This window comes from Chinchilla lanigera, unplaced genomic scaffold, assembly GCF_000276665.1.
Source record: "Chinchilla lanigera isolate Chin_1 unplaced genomic scaffold, ChiLan1.0 scaffold00115, whole genome shotgun sequence".
NCBI lineage: Eukaryota > Metazoa > Chordata > Mammalia > Rodentia > Chinchillidae > Chinchilla > Chinchilla lanigera.
In genome coordinates this window covers 3,489,912-3,509,145 of record NW_004955516.1, presented here as the reverse complement: position 1 = coordinate 3,509,145, position 19,234 = coordinate 3,489,912, and the positions used below count along the sequence as shown (strand labels likewise).

Below are 19,234 nucleotides of genomic sequence, written 5' to 3'. Positions count from 1 at the left end.
TGGAGGTTCTAAGGGATACTAGAGTCCATGCCTCTCCCCCCTCGCTTCTGGAGGTTGCTCCCAAATCTTGGGGTGCCTTGGTTTGGACATGCATTACTCCGTACTGGGCCTGTGTCTTCATGTCACCTTTTCTTCTGTGTCTGTAATCTCCCTCTACCTTTCTCTTATCAGAACACATGGCATTGGATTTAAGGCTCACCCTAAATCTAGAATAATCTCAAGAGCCTCAGTTATATCTGCAAAGACGCTTTTACAAATAAGATGACAGTGACAGGTCCTGGCGGGGAAGTTAGGACTTAGGACTTGGCCATATTGTTTTACAGGCCACTATTCTACCCACTAGAACCACCATGAATACCATAAACTCAAAATGAGCAAAGCTAAATTGACTCGCTGCAGTGAGAAAAAGCAATACTCCGACAGAATCTTCGAGGGGTCTCAAAATGAGAAGCGAGCAGAAGAGAGTGACAGCATTTTGAGGCCTGGGATGGGTAATTTTGAGATAAGTCTTGCAAGGCAAAGTATTAGGATTAGCAGTTTGTGACACCATAAATCCAGGTTGAACAGCATAGCAAGAAGAGTGTGGGTCACGTAGCAGTCTGGGTTTGCACAAAGATAAATTCTGCGAGGGCGCAGGCTCAATCTTTTATGCAATGAAAAATTTGAGGCTGAGGCAGGAGGATCGTTGCGAGTTCGAGACCAGCCTGGTTTACAAAGTGAGCTCAAGGCCAGCCTGAACTGCACAGTGAGACCTTGTCTCAAAAAAGACAAAACAAACAAACAAAACAAAACAAAACAAAACAGTGAAAAACTTGGTGGAAGATAGGTAGAGTAGCCTTTCCACTTACTTGTACCTCAACAGGAGTGGGTTTCTTTGAAAGTTCAGTTTGCCAGGGAAAGATGAGCTCGAGCCAGGGTCCAGGCTAAGAAAGAAGGAAATCTGATAGGGTTTTTTTTTTTTTTTTTTTTTTTAGCCTGATCCTGTATTTGGTTATCCTGCAGAACAGCAAAATTCCCATCTCTATTTTTTTTTTCTTTTTCTTTTTCTTTTTTTTTTCCATCGGTGCTGAGGATCAAATCCAGGGCCTTGCCGAGATCTTTACCGACACCCCAGCCCTGTCTCCCATTCTACAGTAGACACCATAGGGGCTGGGGATTTAGCTCAGCGGCAAAAATGCCTGCCTGGCAAGCGCAAGGTCGTGAGTTCAGTTCCCGGTACCGGAGAAAAACCAAAACCAAAAAAAACAAAACAAACAAACAAACAAAAAATACAGTAGACACCACTAATGTGTCACACATAATTCTAAATTAAATATGCTCTATCCACGCATTTATAGGCACAATTTCATGAACAGGATATTGATTTGTTTATTTATTATCCATTTTTTTCTACTAGTCATGGAAAGTAACTTTGTCTTGCTTACCATTCCATCCCTGGAACTGTGCCTCCCATAAATTCAGGGCTTGATAAATATTGTAGGAAGGATAAAGTAGACTACTGCCATTTGGGCAAATAATTAAACTACTGCAGGCTATAGAAGGATATAGCTGTCATGCCAAAAAAATTTCCTGCTCATTTAGATCTTGCTGATCAAAATAAGTCAATTTCTAGATAAGATCTATTAAAATCCCAGTGGTTATGATAGTAGAGATTCTGTGGAAGAGAAAGGAGGTAATAGAAGTTTGAGATAGAAATATATGATTTGGTTACTATTCTAGTTTGGGAGGATTTAAGGTAAAATGCACCATAATGGCATCTAAACTGCCAGATAAACGTGAACCACCAAACCTAAATCACTACATTAACAGTACAGATGATTTTTCATAACAAAAATGGAAGCTAGGTTTTGTGATTGTCTTTGACGCAGCCAGTATGCATTAAGGCAGAGGAAATTATTATGATGATTGATTTTAATTTAGCACAACTCTGTCTTTAATAAATGAAATACTCTCTTTCTTTAAAAAAAAAACTTAAAATGTCTTAGAGAGGTTGTCAAGAGAGAGCGCTAAGCTTTGCAGGAAAAAAGATAGAACAGTGTTCTTACGGGGACTTCTGCACAGTATTAAAATTGACTAATTCATTAGAAGAGCCTTTTGTGAGCTTATTACTCGTTCTTCATTATTGCAGGTCTTCTAAAAGAGCTTAAAGAGCTTTTTAATGTGAAATGAACAGTGCATCTCTCTTTGACGTTTTCCTAACACCTGGCTTTGAAAACAGAATAAGCAGATATAAAAAACATACATATTTTTACCTCTTTAAATGATTTTAAATGTTATTTTGCATGATTCAGATAGTTCAGCAATTTGTTTATTGCTGTTTCATTTTGTTCCATAAAATTTTTATCTCATACACAAAATATTTTTATTACTGTGTGCAAACATGCTTTATTAACTTCCAACATACTCCAAGTTTACAGTGCAATTATATACTTCTATTACGCTAGCACTCATCAGAATTCCCTCATCCTTTGACAGCGGCATGTCAAACTATCTAAATATAAAAAAAGAGTCTTCCTTTTCTTCTTTGCGTAGTTGCTGTAGGGTCAACTCTTTGGGTATCTGATACACTTAAGAAATGTTTTTTAAAAATTAGTCTTAAGAATGTCTTCTTTTAAGAAGTCTCAATTTGGCTGGGGATGTGGCTCAGTGGTAGAGCTCTTGCCTTGCGTGCATAAGGCCCTGGGTTCGATCCCCAGCACCACATACACACACACACAAAAGTAATAATAATAAATTTTTTAAAAGTCTCAATTTATAGCTGCTCAAAATGATACACATCCTCCACCCAGTCACATACATCCAGTCAGTAAGAAAAATTATACAAAACTTGGAGACAAACCAAAAAGGTGCCTCATCCTTTTAATAGTGTGAGAAGAGGACTTATCCAAGGAGTGTCTGCGGGCAGTGAAACCTGTTTGCTTATATTATCATAGGTTAAAGTCAGAGAGCTGGTGAAGTTACATGGAAAGCTAAAGAACTTTGTTCAGTAGAGCAGCAAATAAATGATTCTCCAGTAGAACAGAAAAGCCCAAAGGTTATAGTTTTTTTCCCCCCGTAGAAGAATTTTGTATCTAAGCCAGACATTTCCTCCTAACAGTCCTTTATTAAATTGCCTGTCTATAGCTTGCTCCTCACATGCTTCCAAGCCAGTCTTAATATCCCTCTGGTTTCCACATTAATTAATGAGTTGGATAAAATCTTTGGCATGTGTTCATTTTATATGTGCATGAGAGTCATGATTTTACCTTTTTTGGAAGTTAGACTTTAGTGCCTTTTAACACCTTCACGCCTCTAACAGACAAGGGTTTTGGATCAGCCCTGTGGGAAAAAAAACAGAGCAGAGAACTTCGGTATGAAAAACAAAATGAAAAATGACCGAGGTAAGGAAAGCAAAACATACCTGCAATCTCTGGAAAGAAAAAAAATAATCACCATAGAAACCAATGTGATAAAAATGACCTTTATTAAGCCCTTATTCTCTTCTGGTTGCTGGAAAAAGCGTAGGTACCGGGAAAGAGTGGGAATCAAGCAGTGGAAAAGAGTGAGGGGACGCAGGGTTTGGAAACAAGAGGTATTTGTCTAACACTCTTTTCTCCTCCCATCAAAACCAGCGCGATCCTTTAGCGGACAAGACTGAGGGCACTTTGCCTCCTTGTGCTCAGTAGAAAACAAACAACAAAAAAGAAAACAAATAAGAGCTCATCGCTCAATTTCCTGAGGTACAACTCTCATCTCCTGGCCTAGCCCCATTTTCCAAGCTTACCCATGTCATATTTTAGGCTTGAGTGAGCATCTGGTTACCACTCCCTAGTGTCAGACTAGAGGGGACAAGGCATGTCCCCTCCCCTCAAGGAAGTCACAGTCTCAGAGAAAGAGGCCAAAGGAGCAACGTGGACACAGGGCAGTAGAAGACCAAGGAATGTTCTGGAAGGATCTGCTGAGATTTATCTGAGACAAAGAGTGCCTAAAACTAAAGTACCAAAAGAGGGCAAAGGGTTGGGAAATGTCATTTTAAGGAATAAAAGGAGCAGGCCAACACCTAATTGTGTTTCTAGTTATTTTTCTAAGAAATGAATCAGGAACCCATGGACTGACAGTGCCTTAGTCCATTTTGTGGTGCTGTAACAGAGCACTATAGACTGGGTAGTTTATTATAAGTGGCAATTTACTGCTTGCGAATCTAGAGACTAGAAAGTCTGAGATCAAGTGGCCAGCATCTGGCAAACGGCTTCTTGCTTTGTTATCGCATGGCAGAAGGGCAAAATGAGGTAAAGGGAGGTACGCAAAGGGCCAAATTCATCCTTTTATAAGAAACCCTGTACTTCAGCAGTAATGGCATTAATCCAGTCTTAAGGATAGAGTCCTCAAGGCCTCACCACCTCTCATGAAGGCCTCACCTCCCAATGCTAGTGTACTGAGAAGCAAGTTCCTAACACAGAACTTTTGGGGCAACACATTCAAACTATAGCAAGCACCCTGCCCTGAGAACCTGTGTAAGATCCCTCAAGCCTTATACCATTTGTTCATTTAGCAAGCATTTTCCAGAGTGACAGGCAAATTTGTCTTACTTTAAATTCTTCCAGTTGGAGCTGGGCATGGTAATGCACACCTGTAACCCCAGATTCAGGAGGCCAAGGCAGGAGAATTGCTGTGAGTTCAAGGCCAACCATGATACACAGTGAGTTTAAGTTTAGCCTGAACTACACAGTGAGACCATGTCTCCAAAAATAAATTCTTCCGGTTAGTAAGGATCAACCACATAATATTAAATAAAGTAGGCTTATGTATTAAACTGTGGCTTTCTAGTCAGTCTTGGGCGGTTAGGATGGGGAACCGAGCTGTAAAGGGCTTACCTGCGGGACAGAGCTATGGACAGAAGACAAAAGCCAGGCCTGTGACATGCAGACAGAAAGCCTGGGGCTCAGTGCGGGGCAAGGAAACATGCCCTTGGAATACAGATAATCTGCCCAATGACCTTCCGGCTATATCACCGAGCTCGCCCCTCCCTGCCGCACCCCCTCAGGCTGCCAAGTGTGACTTCCTCCTTCTCTTGCCTATAGTTTTAAACACAGCTATTCATTTGTTCTGATATAAAAGTATTAGGAAATTTAAAAACTAGAAATCACCTATAATACCCCTTCACAGCGATGGCACTCAAGTTTTCATGCAGGGCCTCTTTTTGTGTGTCGTTTTTACATACCTATGTTAGTTTGCTAGGGCTGCAGTAACAAAGAGCGGAAGACCAAGTGGCTTAAGCAGCAATTTATCGTCTCATCGTTCTGAGGCTGGAAGTCCAAACTGAAGGTGATGGCAGAGTTGGTACCTTCTGAGGGCTTCCGAGGGAGGATGTGCTCAAGCCCTCTATCCTTGGCTGGCAAATGGACAGTTCCCCGTGTGTGTGTCTTGTCACGCTGTTTTCCCTCTATGCAGGTCTTTCTCACTGTCTACATTTCCCCTTTCTATAAAGACACAGTTGCATTGGTTAAAATCCACCTCGTGATCTCACTTGAAGTCGATTACCTTTGTAAGGATCCTGTCTCCACACGAGGTGACATTCTGACGCACTAAGGTTGAAGACTCCCGTATATCTTTTTGCATGAGACACGACTCCATTCAAAACAATACCTGCCGTAGTGACTGAGCTGACAATTCTCTATTTGCGTCTCATTTCCTACCGCTCAGTGTGTTCTGTTTCTAGGGGCCAGATGACATTGGCGGCCTCTGTCCGCTTGACATCCAGTGGGGCTGAGCCGGTAGGAAGCACTGTCTGATTAGGGGGAGAAGGAGGGAAACATCTGGTATTTGTTCCATTCCTGCTTTTTCTCGTCGCTTCAGATCTAAGAATAGTAAGGGTTTCCCTCTGTGACTCGTGTCTGGAGACCTCAACCTTTCTCTTTGTGTCTCCTTAACCCTACCCACTTCTTTGAAGCAATCTGTTTATTAAATGCTCCTTAGTTAAATCTTTCGATACAGCATCAATTTTGTGGTAGAACACTGACTAATATGCTGACCTACAATATAGTTTATATAACTGGTACTTACTTGTTAAGAAAAAATACCCGAAACTTTGGAAATAATGCAAGGAGAAGGAGCTGTGTTCTTTCAGTGTCATACTGGGAAAATTATACAACAGAATGGCAGTATTTAATTCTCTGGGAGAATGTATCTGTGCTTGACTTGGTTATTTACTATCTGATTAGAACCCAGACACTGTGAAGTTATATATTAACTTGTAGATTATTTCTGTCTGGTAGAAAAGATAACCCGAAAGGTTATGGTTTTATTGCTCTATGACTCACTAATCAGTTTTACATCTTGCATAGCCCTTATTTTTATGTTCTTTTTTATTAATGCCTAGAAATGCCCAGTTCATTAAATGCCCTTTGAACCAGCTATATGATCTCACTGATGCACCTACCAATAAATCAGAGAATTCTCTGACAAGTGTTCATTCTTTGTATGTGAGTTTTTAATTTTTTTGAAAAATACGCTTTGAGGTATTTTGCACCGTTTTATATTACTTACACCAAATATATCATTAACTAGTTCCACTGGACCATCTGGACCATTTCCCATTGTTGGGGATTTTGGTTATTTCCAATCTTAAGCCGTTATAAATACGTTTTATTGATGATATCTATTTAACTGTATTTCACATGTAGGCAAATGTCTGTGGGAAGGAAGATCATATAAAAGTTGCGTGAGTTCCTGCACCCCTCACGTTCAGGATGGTCCCGCTCTCCTTACTTTGCTACCCTATCTTAGTTCCTTCGACCTCACTCCCACCTTAGCCGCCAAGGGGACCTTCTGCAACTCATAATTAACTCGGAGCATGGTCAGTACGCCTGAGCACACCCTCGCTAACAGTACTACCTGACCTTAGCGAGTGTCCGTTATGAACAAATACTGTGCTGAGTGCCTGATCCGCATGGTGGCTTTGGGACCTCATGACTGTCTCCCTTTTCTCTCCAGGAAGACGCTAAGTGAGTACTTAAAGCCAGGTCTAACCATGAAGTTGAGCACTGAGGTAGGAACTGATTGAATATGTATTGACTGAATGAATAAATGAAAGGTCAAGACCAGCCAGAGTAACAGTCTCACACGCGGGGCACAGTACAGGCTGGGGCCTTCTCAGCTTTCTATTTAGAGTCTTTTATATGTTCTGCTGACCTGTCTTCTAGTTTGTGTGGTGGCATACTTTTTCCATTAAGTGCCAGGTAATAGATAATAAAGATTTTAGGCTTTGCAGGCCAAATATTGTCTCTATCACATACTCTTATATTAACTCTAAAAATGCAAAAACCATCATTACCTGGCAGGGTCATTCAAAAACAGGCACAGGACAGATTTGGTCTACAAGTTTTAGTTTACTGATCTATGTTCTAGCTCATTGATTCTCCCTGTATGGTTGTCTAACCCACTGTTAAATCCAAGGGCTGCAATCTTTTTTTTTGGTTTTGGTTTTGGTTTTTCTCCAGTACCGGGAACCGAACTCACGACCTTGCGCTTGCCAGGCAGGCGCTTTTGCCGCTGAGCTAAATCCCCAGCCCCCAAGGGCTGCAATCTTAATTGGTATTACTGTATTTCTTACATTCTAGAAGTTTTACTTGGTTCTTCAGAATAATTGCCAGTTTTCTGCCCCCAAAAATCAACTCTTTCTTTTATCTCTTTGGACATAGGAAAGCTAAGTATTTTAGAGTATGCATCTCATCATTCTAGTATCGGTAGCTAGTGTGAATCTGTTCCTATTTTCTGGGTTTTTTTTAAAAAAAGTTTTATGGCATCTTTCCTTATGTGTCTCATTATTCTCACTGAATACTAGACATCGTGGCTGCAACATTGTTTGTAGAAATAATTTTTTTCCTTTTTTGTTTTTTTTTTTCCAGTACTGGGAATCAAACTCACGACCTTGCACTTGCCAGGCAGGCGCTGTGCCGCTGAGCTACATCCCCAGCCCCTGTAGAAATAATTTGATGCATGGATTTTTTTTCCTCCAGAGAAGATTTACGTCTGCTTCAGGATGATGCCTGGGAATGTCAGCAGTTTGGGATGCACGGCAGCCTTAGCACACTGGGATTTACTTAACCTGAGTTCCCCGATTGAAATGATTCCGATTAAGATGAGCTATTGTAGCTCTTGGGAGAGTCGAATTCTGGCTGTAGGATGAGGCCATTTGGGGTAAAACTCCACGACTTCCTTCATTTCCTTGATAGGTTCCTTAGTTTGGCAAGGCTGTGAAAAACGCTACCTGGCCTCTCAGTTCCGTTTCCCTACTGGAATTAGCACGAGCGCCCAGGGCACAAGCAGCTTCCTGGGCTTCCTCCTTCTAGATCTCGGGCAGGTAGGTCTGGTTAGCTCTTTAGTGCCCTCACAGCTTCTTTCTGTTTCAGCCAGCTCTCCTGTCTGGAAGGCATGGACCTAAGTTAAATCCTCTAGCTCACCATTCTGGAAGCGGGAGTCTAGAGAGAGATTTTCTATGTGAAGGAAATTGGACCTTATCATTGAAAGAGCTATTTGAAAAGAAGCTTATACTATCCTTCAAAAATCCCAAAGTAGGGCTGGTGACATAGCTCAATAAAGCACTCGCCTAGCATCTGTGAGGCCCTGGATTCAATCCCAGTACAGACTTTAAAAAAATGGGCTGGGGATATAGCTCAGCGGCACAAGCGCTCCTGCTTGGCAAGAGCAAGGTTCTCTGAGTTCAATTCCCAGTACCAAAAAAAGAAAAAAAAAAAAAAAAAATATATATATATATATATATAGAGAGAGAGAGACAGAGACAGAGACAGAGAGAGAGGGCACCCCTGTAATCCCAGCACTCTGCAGGCTGAGGCAGGAGGATCATTGCGAGTTCGAGGCCAGCCTGCACTGCAGAGTGAGACCTTATCTCAAAAAGACCATATATATGGCAATCAAACAATTGAAAAAAAAAAAAAAACCACTAACACATGCTTATTTACTTGGTTTAAATTTCCTAATATACCATATTTCATTATACAACAATTATTGAAATGTTTAAGAAAAAAATATCTGTAGGTTACTTTTTTTTGTTTTTTGGTTTTTTGAGACAGGGTCTCTCTCTGTGCAGTTCAGGCTGGCCTTGAACTCACTTCATAGCCCAGGCTGGTCTCGAACTCGCAGTGATCCTCCTGCCTCAGCATCCCAAGTGCTGAGATTACAGGCATGCGCCCCCATGCCCGGCCTGTTAATTACGTAGTAGTATACTCTAAAATCAATGAGGGTTGATTGTATATCTTGAGGTCCTTTTTGAAAGTCACTGTTAAACAAATGAAAGTACTTTCTCTTTTGAAAAATAATCTTGAACTATAATTTAAACAGAACCTTTACGGGCTGGGGATTTAGCTCAGTGGCAAAGCGCCTGCCTGGCAAGCGCAAGGTCGTGAGTTCGATTCCTAGTACCGGAAGAAAAGACAAAAAAAACAAAAAAAAAAAAAAAAAAAAAAAAAAAAGAAAAAAATAAACAGAAACTTTATTTTAAAAAATTAGGGTTAGGGTAGTGCACACCTATGATCCCAGCACTCTGGAAGCCTGCGGCAGAAGGATCACAAGTTCAAGCCTAGCCTAGGTAATTTAGTGATTTAGTGAGGCTGTCTCAAATACATACACACACACACACACACATACATACATACATACATTGGGTGTTGATATAACCCTATGTGAATGCCCTGGATTCATTCAATCCCCAGTACTGCAAAAACAAAACAAAACATAAAGCATTCTTGATTTACAAAAACAAACCTCCAATGTAAAGATCATTCTCCTGTACTCTCCCAAAGGATATTCACATATTCTCCAAACTTGCTAGGATGCCTGAGCAGGTTTTGATTCATAAAGTCCTTTGTTAGCATCCTGTTCTCTTTCTGGGCACAAGTGAAGTGGGCTGTTCTGAGAACACACGCACACAATGTTACTGTCTATTGTTACTGGGAAACAAAGGAGAAATACAGTCTTTCCCTTCCCGCGGGCTTAGCCTTGATTAGGAAGCAGTCCTAACCATATGGATCCTAGGTCCTCTCCAGCGTTAGAGGAGGGTGCACCACAGCAAGGGCAGCCCAGAGGACAAGGAAAGAACCCACATAGCGTTGGCCCAGCAACTGCTTGCTTCGCCTGCTGTCCAAGTCCCTCTCTTGAGGGAAACAGGACAACTGTGCTCTTCATCATTAGCTGGAAGAAAATCTTGTTTACAAAAATAAAGGTCACAATAGAATGTTACTCCTTGCCCAGGGTGATCTCTTACCCACCCTCCACCCCCAGGCCAGTGACTGGAAGGAGGGTGAAGATGATGACTTGGGCCAATCTTTATGGGTACTGTGCTCTTCATCATTAGCTGGAAGAAAATCTTGTTTACAAAAACTTAAGATGGGCAGACATTTTCTAAGATCTTCCCCCATTCCCAATAAGTATCTATTTGATTCATACCATCTGTCATGTGACACATCTTGTTCCGTGTGTAAGTGAATTTATGTCTGGTAGACAAGATGAGGCAAAGATCTGAAGCAATATTCCAAATATGCTTTCATTTTTTATTATTACTTGTATTTTTTTCCATTTTAAAGGGGTAATTTACACATGGGAAATTTCACTTGCTTCTCTCTCTCTCTCTTCCTTTCTTCCTTTTTTCCAGCATTGGGGGTTAAACCCAGGGCTTTTACACTGAGCTACATCTCCAGCCTTTTTTATTTTTAATTTTTTCTTTGAGACAGGGTATCACTAACCTGCCCAGGCTGGGCTTGAAGTTGTGATCCTCCTGCCTCAGCCTCCCAGAATGTGTGCCACTATGCCCAGTTAAATTCATTTTTTTTGTTCTTTGAGTTTTGATAACTTCATATACTTGTGAAGTTAATAGCATAAGCCAGGCATAGTGGTGCACACCTGTCATCCCAGCACTTGGGAGCCTGAGGCAGGAGGATTGTTGCGTGTTCGAGACCAGTCTGGACTACAAAGTGAGCTCAAGGCCAGCGTGAACTGCATAGTCAGACCCTGTCTCAAAAAGACAAAAAAAAAAAAAAAAAGAAGTTAATAGTATAATTGAAACATAGAAGATTCTCAAGACCCCTAAAATATGCTCAGACCCCATTATGCTCAACCTCTCCTCCTATTTCCAGCCCTTAGTGACTACTGATCTATTTATTGTCTTCCTTCCTTCCTTCATCCCTTTCTTTCTTCCCTCCTCTTTCTTTTTCTTTCTTTCTTTCTTTCTTTCTTTCTTTCTTTCTTTCTTTCTTTCTTTCTTTCTTTTTTTCTTTCTTTCTTCTTTCTTTCTTTACTGGGAATTGAACACAGGGCCTTCATACTAAGATACACTCCCCCTCCCTTGAGACAGGGTCTTGGGCCGGGAATATAGCTCAGTGGTACAAGCACCTGCCTGACAGGCAAAAGGTCCCAAGTTTGATTCCCGGTACCAAAAAAAAAAAGAGAGAGACAGGGTCTTGCTAAGTTGTTATGCTCCCAGGTTGGGCCCAAACTTTTGATCCTTCCTCAGCCTTCCAGAGTGCTGGGATTACACATATGTGCCACCCTGCCTGGATAATGTCCTTATATTTTTGTCTCTTGTAGCTCATCATATAAATAGAATCATAAAGTATATAGGTTTTTGTGACTAGGCTCCCTCATTTAGCATGATACCTTTAAGATTCCACCAAGTTTTTGCATGTGTCAGTAACTTGCTCCTTTTCCTGCTGAGTGGTAGTCTAGTACATTGATGTACTTCAGTATAAACAGCCACCCATTAAAGGATATTTGGGTTACTTCTAGTTTTTAACAATTATGAATAAAGTCTAGGCTAATTAGTGAACAGTTTTTATGTGAATGTAAATTTTCATAGTAGAGAAATGACCCAGCAATATTTAATATATAGTAATGATGTTCCTGGGTCATATAAGAAGTACATGTTCAATCCTCTGTGAAACTGTCAAACACGGTTCCAGGGTTGTGTTCCCGTCATCAAATTATGAGAGTTTCAGTAGCTCCTCATCTGCACCAGAACTTGGCATTCATTATTTTTTGAAAGATTATTCATTATAATAGGAGTGTGGTGGTATGTCATTGTGAGTTTCATGAAAAATTTTCAAATGACTAATAATGCTGAGCTTCTTTTCCTGTGTTTATTTGTTGTTATGGTTACAACCCAAAATGTCCCCCCAAAGCCTTATTGTGTTAAAGGCTTTGTAGCCAACTAATGGGATTTAGGAACTGAATGTGCCATGAGGGCTCCAATTTCATCAAGTGGATTAATCCACTGATGAGTTAATAGTTCTATTTTATTTTATTTTGGTTTTTCTCCGGTACCAGGAACCGAACTCCAGACCTTGCGCTTGCCAGGCAGGCGCTTTGCCACTGAGCTAAATCCCCAGCCCCTGATGAGTTAATAGTTCATAGGCTTAATAAGAGGTGAGGCCTAATTGGATTAGATGTCTCACTGGGGGTGTGTCTTTGAAGAGTGTGACCTGTGTCTGGCCCTTTCCTCTCAGGTTTTTTTCCTCTCATTTATTCTCTGATCACTGTAAGGTGAGTAGCTTTCCTCTTCCAAGTCCCTCTGCTGTGATGTTTCTGCCTGGGAGCTGGCCAACCATGGACTAAAACCTCTGAAACCATGAGCCAAAATAAATCCTTTCTCCTTTAAGTTGTATGTATGCAGGAATTTTGTCCCAGCAACGTAAAGGTGACTGATACATCAATGTCTTCTTCAATAAAGTGTCTCTTCTGATTTTTAGACTTTTGTTTTGTTTTGTTTTGTTTTTTGTTTTTTACCCGTACCAGGAGTCAAACTCACGGCCTTGCACTTGCCAGGCAGGCGCTGTGCCACTGAGCTAAATCCCCAGCCCTAGACATTTTTGATTGGGTTCTTTTTTATTAAATTTTGGGGATTCTTTTAAATTGAGAAATAACTCATATATCATAAAATTTGCCCCATTAGTATATAATTCAGTGGTTTTAGTATACTCACAAAGTTGTAAACCATTCCAATGATCTAACTTGAGAACATTTTCATTATTTCAACAAGAAACCCTTATCCATTGGCAGTCATTCCCAGTTCCCCCTTCTCCAGCCCCTGCCAACCATTAATCTGACTTCTGTACAGATTTACTTATTCTGAAAATTATGTATAATGGCTAGCTTCATTCATTCCCTTAGTTCAATGTTATCATGGTTCAGACATGTTGTAGCATCTGTCAGTACTGCTGTCATTTTATGGTTGAGTAATAGTCCACTGAATGGTACAGTAAATTCTTATAATTTTATTTTGCCTCAGTATTCATCTTGAATAATGCAGAAGATTAACTTTCTCATTCCAGCAACAAGGTTCAGTCACCCTGGGCACAATTTTCAGTGCTCACCATAACCAAACAGCTCAAGGCATCAACCAGAGATAAGAATTTAAAGGCATCTCTCTCCCACCTACTGGACCAGGCTGTGCACTTTCCCAGTGCTTCTTTTAAAGGAAGGCATTTAGCATTTGCCTTTGAACATAAAGTGACCCTCACCCTTGTCCACTGTAGATACTGTTCGTTGCGTCTCTGTCTCTGTCTGACTTCATTTCTGCCTCATGTGACCCAGGTACAGAAAAACCTCCCTCTCAAGTCATTATGCCCACCCTGCCCAGGATCTGTAAGTAAAAAAATTTGACCTTGTTTCCTATTGTAATGATATATTGAATTTCAACCTTCCATCTGAAGAACTAGGGACTGCCCCAGGTTGGGGTTTCTCTGGGATGCTAGAGACTGAAGGGTGAGGTCCCAGCACCAGAGTGATGATTAGATAGGCATAATCTGAACATGGATCAAACAAGAGCCACAAGGGTACGAGCCAGTATAAACTTTCTCATGTGAGGGATCCCCTGGTCATGGGTTAGACACTTGGCATTAAACCAACTTGCAGATAAACCAAGTGGCCCAGGTAGGGCTGGGGATATAGCTCAGTGGCATAAGTGCCTGCCTGGCAAGCACAAGGTCATGAGTTCGATCCCCGGTACTGAAAAAAAAAAAAAAAGTGGCCCATGTAAGGCATACTGTAAACACCCATGTCCACATGCTCTTCATTTCTTATTAGAATAGCACTGCAAGCCACTTTGGTATTAGAACTCTAATTTATCAGGCTCTCAAAACATACTGCTATACTACATTTTGCTTATCCACTCATAAGTTAATGGACATTTGGGTTGTTTCTCCTTTTTAACTATTATATAGAATACTGCTATGAACATTCATGTTCAAGGTGTTCTGTAGATATATGTTTTTATTTCCTTAGACATATACCAGAATTACTCAGTGTAAATGGTTGAGAAACTGAAACTTTTCTGCAGTGGCCAAGTCATTTTGCATTCTTGCCAGCAATGTTGAAAGGTTCCAATTTTTCTCTATCCTTGTCAACACTTGTTATTGTCTGTCACTTTTATTATATCCATCTCAGTAGATTTGAAGTGGTATCTCATTGTGTTTCTGATTTGCATTTCCCTAATGACCAATGATATTGAGCATCTTTTTCATGTACTCATTTGCCATTTGTGTGTCCTGTTTGAAAAAAAAATTACTAAATTCCTTTCCTTTTTTTTTTTTTTTTGCCTCTTTGAGACAGAGTCTGACTATGCAGTTCAGGCTGGCCTTGAGCTCACTTTGTAGCCCAGGCTGGTCTCAAACTCGCAGTGATCCTCCTGCCTCAGACTGCTGAGTGCTGGGATTACAGGTGTGCGCCACCACGCCTGGCTTTTCCCATTTTAGTAATTGGATTATTTTTCTTGTTTAGGTTAAGAGTTCAGTATTATTTTGGATAAAAATCACTTAGCAGACGTGTGATTGGCAACTATTTTTCCCATTCCAGTGTTGTTATTTCACTTTCTTAATGATGTCTTTTGAAACATATAAATTTTTAATTTTGATTTCCAATAATGTAATTTTGATGTATAATACTTTGTTCTTTTCTTTTGTTGCTTAATATTGTCTGTGTCATGTTTAGGAAGCATTGCCTAATCCAAGATCATGAAGATGTTGGATCATTTCTTTCCCAAGAATTTTGTACTATTAGCTCTCATATTTAGGTTTTTGGTCTATTGACTGATTTAAGTTTGATTGTTTTCATCTTATTTTTTGAGACAGGGTCTCGCTACATAGTTCAGATTGGCCTTGAACTCACTATGTAGCCCAGATTGACCTCAAACTGAAAGGGATCTGTGGGGGAAGGACTGTGATTGCTAATAAACTGATTACTGATGGTTGGCTTCTGATCTCCAGCCGTGCCGAGTGCGCATGGTGCGGGGTGTGGGAGGCTCGCCCGAGGATGGTTACCATCAGCTGAGAGACAGAAATGGAAAGGGATAATGAATTTCTCCTGTGGGTCTGAGTTACGTTCTGGGTTCCAATAAAAGGCGATTGAGATGGGTGATCGTGGCGGCCGCAGTCCCAGAGGCTGTGAGCCCCCCGCCCCCGATCCCAGACTTCTAGCTCTCTTGTTTCCCTTCTACTTTCCTTTATTCATCCGAGGGCACCTCGTCCTAGGGACCTGTCACCACAGTTAATACCAACAGGGATCCTCCTACTTTAGCCTCCAGTGTTGGGACTACAGGCGTGCACCACCACACCTGGCTCTTTTTATTTCTTCAAGGTTGGTAGTGATATTCCCTCTCTATTTCTGATTCAGATTAGCTAACAGTGTCTCAATTTCGTTGATCTTTTCAAAAGATCTATGTTTGGTTTTATTGATTTTGCTCTGTGGGTTTTCTCTATTTCATTTCCTTCAATAGTGCCAATTTTACTGCATATACTTTTGGAGGTCTGTTGTTAAGTTTGTGTATATTTATAATTCTTGCATCTTCTTGATGGATTGAGTTTTCATTATGGTAAAATGACTTGTTTGTTGCTAATAAAAAATGCTTGTCCCAAAGTCTATTTTGTTTGATAGCAATATAGCCACTCCAGATCTTTCGGTTACTCCTTTTGTGGTATGCACTTTTCCATCCTTTGATTTTAAATGTGTGTTGTGTCTTTGAAACTAAAGTATGTCTCTGGAGAGTTGGATTATGTTTTCTTTCATTCTGCCAATCTCTGCCTTTTTTTTTTTTTTTGTCTTTTTGAGACAGGGTCTCACTATGCAGTTCAGGCTGGCCTTGAGCTCACTTTGTAGCCCAGGCTGGTCTCGAACTCACAATGATCCTCCTGCCTCAGCCTCCTGAGTGCTGGGATTACAGGCGTGTGCCACCATGCCTGGCCCTCAATCTCTGCCTTTTAATTAGTTTGTTTCTAGGACTTGCCAGAAAAGGTCAGTAATGGAAGTTCTGTTGAGGTGGGACTTTTGGGGGGCTCCAGTCCTCTTCTTCCTCCCAGTGGCTGCTGGGTTGCTGGTTTTCACAGCTATTTTCGGTGTGTGGCTGTTGGATTTCAACACTTCCATTGAGCTGGACAGAGGAAGACTTTACGAGGCAAAGTTAAAGCACATAAAGCTCTTTATTCTTATTGATATTCAGCTATTTTTCTTCAGTAATGTTACTTAGATTGTTGCAAAGAATTAGTTACTTTCCAGAGCTCTGAAAAATTGATTTTAGCACTTTTTTGTCAATGTTCTCATTGTTCTTCTGGGGGAGCAGATTTTTGATGGTCTTACCTCACCATTTCTGCTAATGTCATTCTTTCGAATCTGTTTTGTGTCTGTCTATGAAGGGAAATCTGTCAAACATTTAATTTTTTATGAAGTTGAAAGTGTGTGTGTGTGTGTGTGTGTATTCCTGCACTGGAAAAATAGAAATGAAAATAATTTAACAGGCAGGTACATTTAAGACATACACAGAAATAGGGAAAGAAAGAATAAACTTTATATAATTCAGAGAGAAAAGATGCAATTTGCAACAGTAGAGCAAAGCAACCCAGGTTTTAATGCAATACTTTACAGAACTCAACAAGTTAATGCCACAAAACTCCAAATTTCAACTGTGTTCTGTAACTTAATTTAGGGGAATAGTGTCATATTCATAGGATCTGGGACCAAGACATAGACACTTCGGAGAACTATTTAAAAAATTCTGCCTACCACAGGTACTTAAGTGAAAGCCAGTTTGCAAAGTAATTGGCCTAATTACAAATTTGAAGGTAAGATATATCCCTAAATTGAAAATTTTTTTTCCCTAAAACTCTTACATTGGAAACTTGCAGACATAAAAAATAAAAATAATAATATAATTATATGCATATATTTTAACCAACTAGATTAAATAACTGTAAAAAATTGGCCACATGTATTTATCCATCTATATACGTGCTAAATCTTTTGTTTGTTTATTTGCTTTTTACCTGTACCGGGAATCAAACTCAGGACCTTGCGCTTGCCAAGCAGGCAATGTGCCGCTGAGCTAAGCCCCCAGCCCCATGTGATGAATCTTTTGAAAATAACAAATAGGGTGTCACTTCTCTGAATAGTTTAATATGCTGCCCCCAAGTAAAAGAACATTTTTCTTATATAATCATATTAGCATTATTGTACCTTAGAAACTTAATTATCATTTCTTGGTAGCACCTACTATATCATCTATAACCCAAATTCTCCCATTGTCCAAAAGTGTTTTTGAAACTGCTTTTCTTGGAAAACTGTTATCAATTCCATGAAATGCATTTGTCATAATCTCTTTTGTGTTATTTGACTTGAAACTCCACAGCTTTTTGTTTGTTTCATTTTTTGCATTGTAGAGATTTTGAAGAGACAAGAGCAATTTGTAGTCTCGTAGAATGTCCTACACCAAACTGGACTTAACTATACCCTGTGGCGTGGTTTACCCTGTTCTCTTATCCACTGTGTTTCATATATAGTGGGCCCTTCGTATCCTTGGGTTCTGCATCCTTGTACTCGGCCAAATGTAGATCAAAAACATTTGAAAAAAAATGTGTCTGTACTGAGCATGTGCAGACCTTCTGGGAACCATTACTCCCTAAACAATACAGTATGCCAACTATTTATGTAACATTTACATTATATTAGGTATCACAAGTAATCGGGGGATTCTCTGAAGCATATGGGAGGACGTCTGTATGTTCTGTGCAAATACTACCTAAAGGATGTGAACGTCTGAGGATTTGGGTATCCATGGGTGTCCTGGAGCCATGCTGCATGGACACTTAGGGATAACTCTGTAGACCGAAGGGCAATACTATCTCTAATTCTACTAGCCTTTTACGTTCATTAATAGTAATTTTTATGTAAAGAAAAGTTTCTCTCTTCAATTAGAGTAGGGGAAATATCTAATTCTGTCCTCTTAATTACAAATTTTTACCGAAAAAGTTGATGTATAAGCAATCTTTAAAGGTGGCAAATGTTCTTTGTTTTCCTTTTCTTTTTTATGATGATCATAATCTCATGAGTTTTTATTCATTCAATTTTTATAATCAAGTACATTTATCTTCATCATTATCAATATTTGATGCTCAAATTTCCTGATTTGGTTATTGAGACCTCCCTTCAACATGATGCTTGAACTATTTGCTATCCAGCCACTTACAGGAAAAGTTTCTCAGTCCCTCGTGTAAGCATCTAGGAATTATATTTTGTATTAATAATATGTCACATTTCTGTTTTCAATTCAAATTGGATCTCATGTTTTCCTTAATTTTTATATTTATAACACTATTTGCTTAATGGAAAGTCTCAATTTGTAATACTGTGAAATAGTTGCATATTTTGCTTTACTCCATAATACATAAAAAGTGTTCAAAGTAAAAAATATTACTTCTAATAATAAAATTACTGAGGAAAATATAAGATTTTTTGTAGTTTTTGTGTTTTTGTAATATACGTCAAGCCAGGCATGGTGGTGCACACTTGTAATTGCAGCACTTGGGAGACTGAGGCAGGAGGATTTCAAGTTCAAGGCCAGCCTGGGCTACATAGTGAGTTGGAGGCCAGCCTGAACTATATAGCAAGACCTTGCCTTTAAAAAAAAAATATATATATATATATGTGTGTGTGTGTGTGTGTGTGTGTGTGTATCAATGAGAATATCAAGTAAAGTATTGTCTGCAAGTCGCTTAAAATAATTCTTTTTCTCTGTAGTTAATGTTACTGATTTGATATGCAATTGAATTCATTTGTTCCACTTTATTTTAATTTTGGAATTTACTCGTATTCTCTTTTGTATTAATATTTTGAAACGTGCAAAACAATGCTAATGGAAAATTTTAACAAGCTAATTAGAAGCTAATAAATTAAGGCTACAGGGGCTGGGGATTTAGCTCAG

The 19,234-nt window shown here is 39.8% G+C and overlaps 1 long non-coding RNA gene across 2 annotated transcripts in view; it reads right to left on the bottom strand.

Moving 5' to 3' along the window:
• The window catches only part of LOC102004107, a 33,406-nt gene that overhangs the window by 3,823 nt on the left and 10,349 nt on the right, over positions 1-19,234 (bottom strand). The window contains exons 4-6 of one of the 2 annotated variants that reach the window (XR_264535.2): positions 5,201-5,459; positions 3,246-3,318; positions 743-923 (exon numbers count right to left, since the gene is read on the bottom strand). This is a non-coding gene — a long non-coding RNA (uncharacterized LOC102004107). Of the gene's footprint in view, positions 1-742; positions 924-3,245; positions 3,319-5,200; positions 5,460-19,234 lie in introns of those variants that run through there. The other variant, XR_264534.2, reaches the window with a different exon arrangement.